This window comes from Nicotiana tabacum, chromosome 15, assembly GCF_000715075.1.
Source record: "Nicotiana tabacum cultivar K326 chromosome 15, ASM71507v2, whole genome shotgun sequence".
Lineage (NCBI taxonomy): Eukaryota > Viridiplantae > Streptophyta > Magnoliopsida > Solanales > Solanaceae > Nicotiana > Nicotiana tabacum.
This window is the reverse complement of record NC_134094.1, coordinates 134,538,311-134,553,077: the sequence shown is the minus strand read 5'-3', so window position 1 is coordinate 134,553,077 and position 14,767 is coordinate 134,538,311.

The following is a 14,767-nucleotide window of genomic DNA, read 5'->3' as shown; positions in this document are numbered from 1 at the left end:
CTTTTGATAGACTCTGATGTATAGAGACACTAGATTTTTCTTCTGTAGTTTGTGATTCACGATGTTCCGGGTTTTGAAAATGTTGTATAGTATATTGAGAAATTGGTTATTGTACATGCCAAGCGGCATGGTATTCAGTTACGGTGTTATCAATACAGTTAGTTGTTAAATTTATATTTTTATTTCATTATTCCACAAATGCTAGACTTACCTAGTCATAGAGACTAGGTGCCGTCACGACGTCATACAGAGGGGAAATTGGGTCATGACATTATGGAACAACGAATTTACGGCAATGAATCCTACGGTTAAAGACCGAATACAATAATCAAGGAAACATGCAATTCAACTAAGCATGTTGCATAAATTTTATGTAAGAGTAAATACACGCAGACATACGATACTAGGCTAAACATGAAAGCTACACATGCTAAGGAAACTCAGTTAAGGAATTTAAAAAGAAGACTACTCGGCAAGAATCGGAATTTTCACATTTAACCCATGTAGGCACTTGTCAACTCGCATACACGGCGCTCACATATCACAAATTGTTACAATAGTACCAAATCCTATGGGGATTTCCTACACACAAGGTTAGACAAGTCACTTATCTCAAATCTCGCTCAATCAATCGATAAGGATGCCTTTCCCTCGACTTTCCCGACTATGAATGGACCAAATCTAGCCAAAAGCAATTACATACTATAAATACAACTACAAAAATTAATTTAAATAATGAAACTACGACTTTAGCAAGAAATTAGAAAAATCGCCCCAAAAAGTCGACTCGGGACCACGTTTCGAAATCGGGTAAAAGTCACATAATACGAACGCTTATTCGACCACGATTCCAACCATATCAATTTTACTAAAATCCGACATCAACTCGACCTTCAAATCCTCAAATCTTATTTTCAAATTCCTAGGCTCAAATCCTCAAATTTCACTGTAAAAACATGTAATCTAGTCAAATTATTCAATGATAATTCAATATTATTGATTAACAATGATCACAAGTGACTTACCTCAAGTTTTCCCGTGAATTCTCTCTGAAAAATTGCTTCAACTCATGTTTGAAATGTCCTAGAATGAGACCTAAGGAACTTCTTTTGCGGTCCTAAATCCTAAATCCGCTTCTGCGGTCCTAATTCAATTTCTTTTGCGGTCCTAAATCCGCTTCTGCGGACTCGCTTCTGCGAGGCGAAGACCGCTTCTGTGGAGCCCCCATGCCTGGTCTCTTCCGCTTCTACGCTGCCTCCTTCATATCTGCAAGCTCGCAGATGCGGAACTTCCCTCGCATCTGCGACCTATGCCCACACTGCTCCAGCCCGCTTTTGCGATCAACATGTCTCTTCTGCGGTCATGCACCTGGACCATTTCCATCGCAGGTGCGATTGCACCAGAACTTGAAATTTTCCAGAATTTCTCCAAGTCCAAGTTTTGATCTGTTAACCATCTGAAACTCACCCGAGGCCCCCGAGACCTCAACCAAATATACCAACAAGTCCTAAAATATCATACAGTCTTAGTCGAGACCTCAAATCACATCAAATAAAAAAATACAAATTGCACATCGATTCAAGTCTAATGAAATTTAAAACTTCAAACTTCTACATTCGACGCCGAAACCTATCAAATCAAGTCTGGTTGACCTCAAATTTTGCACACAAGTCCTCATTGACATTACGGACTTGCTCCAACTTCCGGAATCGGAATTCGATCCCGATATCAAAAAGTTCACTCCTGGTCAAACTTTCCAAAAATTATTCCATTTTTCAACTTTCGCCAATTGACGCTAAAATTACCTATGGACCCCCAATTCAACATCCGAACACGCTCCTAAGATCAAAAATCACCTTACGGTTCTATGGGAACCGTCGAAAATCCATTCCAGAGTCATCTTCACACAATTCAAACTACGATAAATTTCTAGAACTTAAATTCTCAGTTTAGGGATTATGTGTCCCAATCCGAAACCAAAAATAAATCCTTCCGGCAAGTCACAAAACCCAAAAATGAAATAAGTGGAGCAATAAATAAGGGTTAGGGGCTAGTACTCTCAAAACGGCCAGCATGATCGTTACCGTTACTCGTTTTTTGGTGTTTTAAGGTTATAAAACTGAAATTTCTCCCGATTCTTTGATTTTCGTGTGCTAAAGCCCACGCCTTCTACGTGTGCCTGGGCGACCTGACCTGCATCGCCTTAAATTTTGCCTTCCCATAAAAAACGACATAAGGAACAATAGTCATTACCTCACCATGACCATTACTCGGTTTTTGGTGTTTTAGGGTAATAATACGCCAAATATCGTGTGCTATAGCCCGTGCCTTCTTCATGGGCCAAGGCGATCGAACCCGGATCGCATAAATATTTTTTGGCCCATCAAAAGAGACCTAAGGAACAATAGTCACCGCCTCGCCAAGATCGTTACTCCTTTTTTGGCATTTTAAGGCCATAAAACTGGAATCCGCCCGATTACCAGATTTTTTGTGCTATAGCCCACGCCTTTTGCATGGGCCCCGGAGACCTGCATCCCCTAAAATTTTGTCGTCCCATCAAAAAGCCCTAAGGAACAATAGTCACCGCCTCACCATGACCACTACTCTTTTTTTGCGTTTAGGTCTATAAAACTGGCATTTCGACTGATTTCAGATTTTCGTGTGTTATATTGCCTAAAATTATGTCGGCACATCACAAATGACATAAAGAACAATAGTCACCTCCCCGCCATGACCGTTACTCATTTTTGGCTTTTTAGGTCAAAAAACTGCAATTTTGCGTGATTCTCAAATTTTCGTGTGCTATAGCACTCGCCTTCTGCATGGGCCCGGGCAACTGGACTCGGATCGCCTAAAGATTTGTCGGCCCATAAAAAATGACCTAAGGAACAATAGTCATCACCTCACCATGAATGTTACTCATTTGATAGCGTTTTAGGGCCATAAAACTAGAATTTTGCCCGATTCTTAGATTTTCGTATGTTATAGCCCATGCCTTCTGTATGGGTGCGGGCGACCGGACCCGGATCACCTCAAATTTTTCCGACCCATAAAAATGACCTAAGGAAAAAAATCACTGCCTCACCATGACCGTTACTCGTTGTTTTTGCGCTTTTGGGCCATAAAACTAAAATTTCGCCTGATTCCAAGATTTTCTTGTGCTATACCCCAGGCCTTCTGCTTGGGCCCAGGCGACTGGACCAGGATTGCCTAAAATTTTGCCGGACTATCAAAAACTCTCTAAGGAATAATAGTCACCGTCTCGCCATGACCGTTACTCGTTTTTAGCATTTTAGGGTCATATAACTGGAATTCCACCTCATTCACAATTTTTTGTGTACTACGCCTTCTGCATGGGCCCGGGTAACAGGTCCCGGATCGCTTAAAAATTTGCTGGCCCATCAAGAATGACCTAAGGAACAATAGTCACCGCCTCGCCATGACAATTACTTGTTTTTTAGCGTTTAGGGTCATAAAACTGTAATTCCACCCGATTCCAGATTTTCGTGTGTTATAGCCACGCCTTCTACATGGGCATAAGCGACCAAACCTGGATCGCCTAAAAATTTTCTGGCCCGTCAAAAACGACTTAAGGAACAATAGTCACCGCCTCGCCATGACCGTTACTCATTTTTTGACGTTTTAAAGCCATAAAACTGAAATTCTACGTGATTCCTAGATTTTTGTGTGCTAGCCCACTCCTTCTGAGTGGCCCCGGGCAACCGAACCCGGATCACCTAAAAATTTGTTGGCCCATATAAAATGACATAAGGAATAATAGTCACTACCTTGCCATAATCATTACTCGTTTGGTGTTTTAGGGTCATAAAATTGGAATTCAACCTGATTCCTAAATTTTCGTGTGCTAGGATCGCCTAAAATTTTTCCAAACCATAACAAATGGCCTAAGTAACAATAGTCACCGCCTCGCCATGAACGTTACTTGTCTTTTGGCATTTTAAGGCCATAAAACTAGAATTCCACTCGATTCCTAGATTTTTGTGTGTTATTGCACATGCTTTCTGTATGGGCCTGGGCAATCATACCCGAATCGCCTAAAATTTTGTCATCCCACAAAAACTACCTAAGGAATAATAGTCATCGCCTCGCCATGACCGTTACTCATTTAGCGTTTTAGGGCCATAAAACTGAAATTTTGCCTGATTTTCAGATTTTTGTGTGCTATAACCCACACCTATTGCGTGGGGTCGGGAGACCGGACCCGAATCGCCTTTTGTATTCCCATGAAAAACAACCTAAGGAACAATAATCAATGCCTCGCAATGACTGTTACTCGTATTTTTGTATTTTAGGGCCATAATACGCCAAATACCGCCTGATTCCCAGATTTTCGTGTGCTATAGCCCACGCCTCGTGCATGGGCATGGGCGATCGTACTCGGGTCGATTAAAATTTTGCCAACCCATCAAAAATGATCTAAGGAACAATAGTCACCACCTCCCCGTAATTATTACTCATTTCTGGCATTTTAGGTCCATAAAACTGGAATTCTGCGTGATTCCTAGATTTTTCATGTGCTATAGCCCTCACCTTCTGCATGGCCCCCGGCGACCGGACCTGCATCGCCTAAAATTTTAGCAGCCAATCAAAAATGACCTACGAAATAATAGTCGGCGCCTCGTCATAACCGGTACTCGTTTTTTGGTGTTTAGAGCCATAAAACTAAACTTATGCTTGATTCCGAGATTTTCATGTGCTATTGCCCACGCTTTCTGCATGGTCCCAGGTAACCATACCCGGATCGCCTAAACTTTTGTCGGCCCTCCATAAATGACCTATGGAACAATAGTCACCATCTTGTCATGACTGTTTCTCATTTTTTGGCGTTTTAGGTCCGTAAAATGCCAAATACCGCCCGATTCTCAAATATCCATGTGTTATAGCCCACGCCTTCTGCATGGGCCCGAGCGACTAGACTCGTATCGCCTAAAGGTTTGCCTTCCCCTAAACAACTACACAAGAAATAATAGTCACCGTCTTTCCATGACCGTTACTCATTTTTTGGCGTTTTAGGGCCATATAACTAGAGTTCCGCGCGATTCCTAGATTTTCGTATTACATTGCCCACGGCTTCTGCATAGGCCCGAGCAACCGGATCCGAATAGCCTAAAAATTTTCCGACCTATCAAAAATGACCTAAGGAACAATGGTCACCACCTCGCCATGACCGTTACTCGTTGTTTTGTATTTTAAGGCTATAAAACTAGAATTTCGTCCGATTCCCAGATTTTCATGTGTTATAGCCTACGCCTTCTGCATGGGCCTGAGAGACCGGACTCGTATCGCCTAAAATTTTGACAATGCATAAAAAATAACCTAAGTAACAATAGTCACCGCCTCGCCATAACCCTTACTCGTGTTTTGGCATTTTAGGGCCATAACCCGTGAATTTCTCCCGATTCCCAAATTTTTGTGTGTTATAGCCCATGCCTTTTGCATGGGCCCGGACGATCGGACCCAGATCGCCAAAAATTTTGCTAGCCTATCAAAAATGACCTAATAAATAATAGTCACTGCCTCTCCATGAATGTTACTCATTTTTGGCGTTTTAAAGCTATAAAATTAGAATTCCGCCTGATTCCAAGATTTTCGTGTGCTATAGCCCAACCCTTCTGCATGGGCCTAGGCGACCGGACCTAGATCGCCTAAAATTTTGCCTGCCCATATAAAATGACCTAAGGAACAATAGACACCGGCTCGCAATAACCGTTACTCATTTTTTAGCATTTTAGAGCCATAAACACCAAATACCGCACGATTCCCTCATTTTCATGTGTTATATAGCCCATATTCTGCATGGGCCCGAGCGATCAGACAAGGATCGCCTAAAAAATTTTCGGCCCATTAAAAATGATCGAAGGAACAATAGCCACTGCCTCGCTATGAGCATTACTCATTTTTTTGCAGTTTAGGGCCATAAAACTGGAATTCCGCTTGATTCCCAAATTATCATGTGCTATAGCCCACGCCTTCTGCATGGGCTCAGGCGATTGGACTTTGATCGCCTAAAATTTTGCCAGTCCATCAAAAATAACTTATGGAACAATAGTCACCGCCTTGCCTTGACCGTTACTCTTTTTGGCGTTTTAGGGCCATAAAACTAGAATTCTCCCTGATTCTTAGCTTTTTGTGCTCTATGCATGTGCGATCGGATCCAGATCGCCTAAAATTTTGCTAGCCCGTCAAAAATGACCTAAGGAACAATAGTCACCGTCTCGCCATGACCGTTACTCGTTTTTGGCGTTTAAGGCTATATACTTGGAATTTCGCCCGATTCTCAGATTTTCGTGTGGTATAGCCCACGCCTTTTACATAGGCCCGGGCAACCGGACTCAATTCGCCTAAAAATTTTCCAACCCATAGAAAATGGCCGAAGGAACAATAGCCACCACCTTGCCATATCTGTTACTTGTTTTTTGGCGTGTTAGGGCAATAAAACGCCAAATACTGCCTGATTCCTAGATTTTCGAGTGCTATAACCCACGTCTTCTGCATGGGCCCGAGCGACCGGACCCGGATTGCCTAAAATTTTATCGGCCCATCAAAAATAACCTAAGGAATAATAGACACAGCCTCTCCATGACCGTTACTCATTTTTTGGTATTTTAGGGCTATAAAACTTAAATTTTGCCCGATTCCCAAATTTTTGTCTACTATCCCACGCCTTATGCATGGGCCCCGGCGATCGGACCTAGATTACCTAAAATATTGTCGGACCATCCAAAACGACCTAAGGAACAATAGTCACCGCCTTGCCATGATCGTTGCTAATGTTTTTGGCGTTTTAGGGCAATAAAACTGGAATTTCACATAATACCCAGATTTTGTTGTGTTATAGCCCACCCTTTATGCTTGGGCCCAAGCGACCGGATTCAGATTGCCTAAAAAAATTTCGGCCTATCAAAAACGACATAAGGAACAATAGTCACCGCCTCGCCATGACTGTTACTCATGTTTTAGCGTTTTAGGGGCATAAAATGCCAAATACCGCCCGATTCCCAAATATTCATATGTTATATAGCTCACGCCTTCTGCATAGGCCCGGACGACCGGACTCAGATCTCATAAAAAATTTTTTCCCCATAAAATATGACATAAGGAACAATAGTCACCACCTCGTCGTGACCGTTACTCATTTTTTGGCATTTTAGGGCTATAAAACTGGAATTTTGCCTGATTCCCAAATTTTCCTGTGCTACCATGCCTTCTGTATGGGCCGCAATCGGACCAGATTGCCTAAAATTTTTCCGGCCCATCCAAAACGACCTGTGGAAAAATAGTCACTGCCTCGCCATGACCATTTTTTTTTATAAATATTTTAGGACAATAAAACTAGAATTCCGCCCGATTCCGATATTTTCGTATGCTATTGGCAACGCCATCTACATGGGACTGGGCGACTGGATCCGGATCGCCTAAAATTTTGTCGGCACATCAAAAATGACTTAAGGAACAATAGTCAGCACCTCTCCATGACCATTACTAGTGTTTTAGCATTTTAGGGCCATAAAACTGGAATTCTGCCCAATTCTCAGATTTTTTTGTGCTATAGCCCACGTCTTCTACATGGGCCCGGGCGATCGGGCCCGGATCGCCTAAAATTTTGCCAGCCCTTCAAAAATGACCTAAGGAATAATAGTCACCTCATCGTCATGACCGTTACTCATTTTATGGTGTTTTAAGGCCATAAAACTGAAACTCCGCCTGATTCTCAAATTTTCGTGTGCTATAGCCTACGCCTTCTGTATGGGCCTGAGCGACTGGACGTGCATCGCCTAAATTTTTGACGGCCCATCAAAAATAACCTAAGGAACGCCAAATATCAAAAACGTTATAGCCCACACCATTACTACCTCGTCATGACCGTTATTCATTTTTTGGCGTTTAGGCCTATAAAACGCCAAATACCGCCCGATTCTCAGATTTTCATGTGCTATAGCCCACGCCTTCTGCATGGGCCTGGGAGATCGGACCCAGAACATCTAAAATATTTCCGGCCCATCAAGTATGACCTAAGGAATAATATTCTCCGCATCGCCATGACCGTTACTCGTTTTTTGTGTGTTTAGGGCCATAAAACTAGAATTTCGCTCGATTCCCAATTTTTCGTATGTTCCAAGCCTTCTGCCTGGGCCTGGGCAACCAGACCCGGACCAAAAAATTTTTGGCCCATCAAAAATGACCTAAGAAATAATGCCATGACCGTTAATCATCTTTTGGCATTTTAGGGCCATAAAGATTTTCGTGTTCTATAGCCCACACTTTCTGCATGTGCCCGAAAGACCAGGCAAGGATTGCCTAAAACTTTTCTGGACCGCCAAAAACAAACTTAGGAACAATAGTCACCGCTGCGCCATGACCGTTACTCGTGTTTGGCGTTTTAAGGCCATAAAACACCAAACACAGCCCGATTCCTAGATTTTTATGTATTATAGCCCACGCCTTCTGTATGGGCCCGGGCCACCAGACTCGGATCGCCTAAAATTTTGTCGTCCCATAAAAACAACCTAAGGAATAATAGTCACCACCTCGCCATGATTGTTACTCGTTTTAAAGCGTTTTAGGGCCATAAAACTTGAATTCCGCCCGATTTCCAGATTTTCATGTGCTAGAACCCACATCTTCTAGATAGGCCCGGGTGACCAAACCCAGGACGCTTAAAATTTTGCTAGCTCGTTAAAAATGACCTAACAAATAATAGTCACCGCCTCGTCATGGCCGTTACTCATTTTGTTGGCGTTTTAGGGACATAAATATAGAATTTTGCTAGTTTCCTAGATTTTCGGGTTGCTATAGCCCACATCGTTTGCATGGGTCCGGATGACCGGACCCGAATTGCCTAAAATTTTGCCGACCCATATAAAACGACCTAAGGAATAATAGTCACTGCCTCGTCATGATCGTTACTCGTTGTTTTGGCGTTTTAGGGCCTTAAACTGAAATTTCGCATAATTCCTAGATTTTTGTGTGCTATAGGTCACGCCTTTTGCGTGGGCTCGGGCGACAGGCCCCGGATCGCTTAAAATTTTGTCGGCCAATCAAAAATAACCTAAGGAACAATAGTCACTGCCTTACCATGACCATTACTCGTTTATTATTGTTTTAGGGCCATAAAACACTAAATACCGCCTAATTCTCACATCTTCGTGTGCTATAGCCCATGCCTTCTACATGGGCCCGGGCGACCGGCCCGAATCGTCTAAAATTTTGTCGGCCCATCAAAGTAGACTAAAGAAAAATATTCCCCGCTTTGCCATGACCGTTACTTATTTTTTGGCTTTTTAGGGTTATAAAACTGAAATTTCGCCCGATTCTCAAATTTTCGTGTGTTATAGCCCGCATTCTTCTTTGGGCCGGGCAACTGGACCCGGATCACCTAAAATTTTGTCATCTCATAAAAAATGACTTAAGGAACAATAATCGCCGCCTCTCCATGTCCGTTACTCGTCAGTTGGCATTTTAGGGTCATTAAACTGGAATTCCGTCTCATTCCCAAATTTTCGTATGTTATATAGCCCATGCCTCCAGCATGGGCTCAGGGGACCAGACCCAGATCGCTTAAAATTTTGTCGGCCAAAAACAAAATGACCTAAGGAACAATAGCCATTGCCTCTCCATGAGCATTACTCGTTTTTAGGCATTTTAGGGCCATAATACTGGAATTCCCCCGGATTCCTAGATTTTCGTGTGCTATAGATCACGCCATCTGCATGAGACCAGGCGATCAGACTCGGATCGCCTAAAATTTTGTCGGCCCATCAAAAATGACATAAGGAACAATAATCACCGCCTCTCCATGACCGTTCCTCGTATTTTAGCGTTTCAGGGCAAAAAAACTTGAATTCTACCTTATTGGGCGACATGTCCCAAATTGTTTAAAAAATTTTCGGCCAATCAAAACTGATCTAATAAACATTTGTCATCGCCTCTCCATGACCGTTCCTTAAATACCGCCCGTTTCCCATATTTTCGAGTGAAATACCTCACGCCATCTGTATGGGTCCGGGCGACCGGAATCGAATCGCCTAAAATCTTTGTCGGCCAATCAAAAATGACTTAAGGAACAATAGTCATCGCTTCGCCATGACCTTTCTTTATTTTTTTGGTGTTCTAGGCCATAAAATTGGAATTTCGTCTGATTCCCAAATTTTTATGTGCTATAGCACACATCATCTACATGGATCCGGGCGACCTAACTTGAATCGCCTAAAATTTTGCCGACCCATAAAAAATGACCTAAGGAACATTAGACATCGCCTCGCCATGACCGTTCCTTATCTTTTGGCGTTTTAGGGCCATAAACTAGAATTTTGCCTGATTCCTAGATTTTCGTGTGCTATAGCCCATAACATCTACATGGATCTGGGATACCTAATCGTAGTTGCCTAAAATTTTATCAAATCATCAAAAACAACCTAAGGAACATTAGTCATCGCTTCGCCATGACCGTTTCTCGTTTTTTGGTATTTTAGGGCCATAATACTGGAATTCCGCTCGATGCTCAAATTTTCATGTGCTATTATATCCCATGCATGCATAGGTCCGGGCACCTGGACCCGAATCACCTAAAAATTTGTCGACTCATAAAAAATGACCTAAGGAACATTAGTCATCGAGTCGCCATGACCGTTTCTTATTTTTTGGCATTTTAGGCATGGGCGGATCCACGTTGGTCATTATGGGCGCTCGAGCACCCATTGCTTTGGACGCGGAACTGATAGAATTACGCTGAAAACTTGACAAAAGTGATATATTAGATTGTTAGCAGCGAGGAACCTGGGTGCTGTGGATCATGTGGTTATTGAGGCTGGTAAACTGCCCCTAAAGTCCTCAGCGCAAGATCGAATCCTACTATAAGCATTAGACAGCGTATCTTTTCTTTCTCTTTCCTTGTTCGTTGTTTGCTTTCTTCTTTTACTTTCTTTATTTCATTTTCATTTTGCTCCCAATATCAGGCCATTCAGCCCCTCTTCTATTTATTTATTTATTTGCTTACTTTCTTATTTTCCTGTTTTCAATTATATCTTTGTTCCGCTTCCCCAACTGAGAAAGCATTTTCTATTTCTTCTTTTTCCCTTTTAGTTTCTCTTTTTCATTTTACTTTCTTCTCCCCATATTTACTTCCTAGAACTCCTCAAATTCACTTTACTTATATTTTATTTTTGTAGCAATTTTGTGATAATAGAGAGGATCTAGGAATAAAATTTGATGTTCAGTTTTTAATTTCTTACTCCTATACTTTTAAAATTATGGGTTAAAAGTTTTATATATGTTGAGATTTTGATGATCTTTTACGTATATATTCATGCTCTGTGTCCTATGACGAAAACTTGAATATAGTTGAACCCATTGATTATACGTTCTATATGCCTACTTGACAAAATATAGTGGAGCACCCATTACTTCAAAATCCTAGATCAGCCACTGGTTTTAGGGGTATAAAACTGGAATTCCTCTCGATTCCCACATTTTCGTGTGCTATCATCTAAATGCCTGGACCCGAATCGCCTATAATTTTACCGGCCAATCTAAAATTATGGTCGTTCCATATTTTTAGCGTTTTAGTACCATAAAATTGGAATTCCGTCTGATTCCATGATTTTCATGTATTATAGCCCACGCCATTTACAAGGGTCAGGGCGACCGGACCCGAATCACCTAAGATTTTTTCGGCCCATAAAAAATTACCTAAGGAATATTAATCATCGCTTCGTCATAACCGTGGGCTATAAAATAGGAATTCAGCTTGATTCCTCCCATATTTTTTTGTGTTATAACCCACACCATTCGGTTGTCGGGACCCTAATCGCCTAAAATTTTGTTGGCCTATAAAAAACGATCTAAGGAAGATTAATCATTGCCTCATCATGACCGTTCCTCATTTTTGATAGTTTAGGGCCATAAAACTAGAATTCTGCCCGGTTCGCTAATTTTCTTTTCCTATATCCCACACTATCTACATGTGTCCGGGCGACCGCATTTGAATTGCCTAAAATTTTTCCGACCATCAAAAATGACCGAAGGAACATTAGTCATCGCATTTCCATGACCGTGTCTCATTTTTTGGCATTTTAGGGGCATAAAATTGGAATTCCACCCGATTACTAGATTTTCGTGTGTTGTAGCCCACGCCATCTGTACGGGTCCGAGCGTCGGACCCTAATCGCCTAAAATTTTGTCGGCCTATCAAAAATGACCTAAGAAACATTAGTCATTGCCTCTCTATGACCATTCCTCATTTTTTGGCGTTTTAGGGCCATAAAACTAGAATTCCATCTCATTCCCAGATTTTCATGTGCTATAGCCCACACCATCTATAAAGGTCCGGCCGACCGGACCCGAATCGCCTAAAATTTTGTCGGCCCATATAAAAAGATCTATAGAACATTAATCATCGCCTCGCTTTGACCATTCCTCATTTTTGTCGGCCCATCAAAAACGATTTAAGGAACATTAGTTATCGCCTCGCTACGACCGTTCCTCATTTTAGAGTCATAAAACTGGAATTATGCCAAATTCCTAAATTTTCGCGTGCTATAGCTCAGGCCATATGCATGGGTCCGGACGACCAGACTCGAATCACCTAAAATTTTGTCGGCCCATCAAATGACCTAAGAAACATTAGTCATCGCCTCGCTATGACCATTCCTTATTTTTGGCGTTTTAGGCCCATAAAACTAAAATTTTGCTCGATTCCTAGTTTTTCATGTGTTATAGCCCACACCATATGTATGAGTCTGGGTGACCGAACCCGAATCGTCTAAAATTTTGTCTTCCCATCAAAAACGTCCTAAGGAACATTAGTCATTGCTTATCCATGATTGTTCCTCATTTTTTGGCATTTTAGGGCCATAAAACTAGAATTTCACCGATTCCCAGATTTTTGAGCATATAGCCCATGCCATCTGTATGGATCCGAGCAACCATACCTGAATCGCCTAAAATTTTGTCGGCCCATAAAAACGACCTAAGGAATATTAGTCATTGCCTCGCCATGACCGTTCCTCATTTTTGGCATTTTAGGGCCATAAAACTTGAATTCTGTCTGATCTTAGATTTTCGTGTGCTAATCGTTCTGAATTCTTGTTTTATGGTACTAAAACACCAAAAAAGAGGAATGATCATGGCGAAGCAATGACTATTGTTCATTAGGTCATTTTTGTGGGCCCGCAAAATTTTAGGAGATTCGGGGTCAGTCGTCTGAATTCATGTAGATGGCGTTGACTATTTTAGCACACGAAAATCTTGGAATCATCATGAATTCCTATTTTATGGCCCTAAACACCAAAACACGAGGAACGATCATGACGAATCGATGACTATTATTCATTAGATCGATTTTGATGGGCCCGCAAAATTTTAAGAGATTCGGGGTCGGTCTCCTAAATTCATGCAGATGACGTGGACTATATAACATACGAAAATTTGGAAATAGTCCTAAATTCTTGTATTATGGCCCTGAAACATCGAAAAAAGAGGAACGATCATGGCGAATCAATGACTATTGTTTATTAGGTTATTTTTATGGGCCCCAAAATTTTAGGAGATTCGGAGCCGATCGCCCGGATTCAGGCAGATTGCGTGGACTATAACACGCGAAAATTTGGGAATCACCTTGAATTCCTATTTTATGGCCCTAAAACCCTAAAAACGAGGAACCATCATGGTGAAGCGATAACTATTATTCATTGGGTCATATTTATGGGTCCATAAAATTTTAGGAGATTTGGGGCTGGTAGCCCTAATTCATGCGAATGGCGTGTACTATAGTACACGAAAATCTAGGAATCATCTTTAATTTTTCATGCCCCAAAAAACCAAAAACGAGAACGGTCATGGCAAAGCATTGATTATTGTTCATTAGGTTATTTTTTATGGCCGTGAAAAATTTTAGGAGATTTGGGGTCGGTCGCCCAAATTCATACAGATGGCGTGAACTATAGCACACAAAAATCTGGGGATCGTCCTGAATTCATGTTTTATGGCCCTAAAGCGTCAAGAAACAATGAAAGGTCTTGTGAAGCGACTATTGTTCATTAGGTCGTTTTTTATGAGCCCGCAAAATTTTAGGAGATTCGGTGCCGGCTGCCCAAATTCATGTAGATAGCGTGGACTACAAGATACGAAAATCTTGTAATCGTCCTGAATTCTTATTTTATGGCCCTAAAATACCAAAAAATAAGTAACGGTCATGGAGAAGCATTAACTATGTTCATTTAGTCATTTTTTGTTAGCTTGTAAAATTTTAGAAAATTTGAGGTTCGTCGCCCGAATTCATACAAATGGCGTGGGCACATAAAAATCTAGGAATCGTCCTGAATTCCTGTTTTATGGCCCTAAAATGCCAAAAATGAGGGACGGTCTTGGCAAAGCGATGACTATTTTTCATTAGGTCTTTTTTATGGGCCAGCAAAATTTTAGGAGATTCGGGATCGATCGCCCGAATTTATGCATATGGCGTGGACTAGCACACAAAAATTGGGAAATCGTCTTGAATTCCCGTTTTATGGCCCTAAAACTCCAAAATACGAGGAACGATCATGGCAAAGCAGTGACTATTGCTTATTAAGTCGTTTAATGGGCCCGCAAAATTGTGAAAGATTCGAGGCCGGTTGTCCGAATTCATACAGATGGCGTGGACTATAATATCACAAAAAATATGGGAATCGTCCTTAATTCCTATTTTATGGCCCTAAAACGCCAATAATGAGGAACGATCATGGCGAAGCATTGACTATTGTTCATT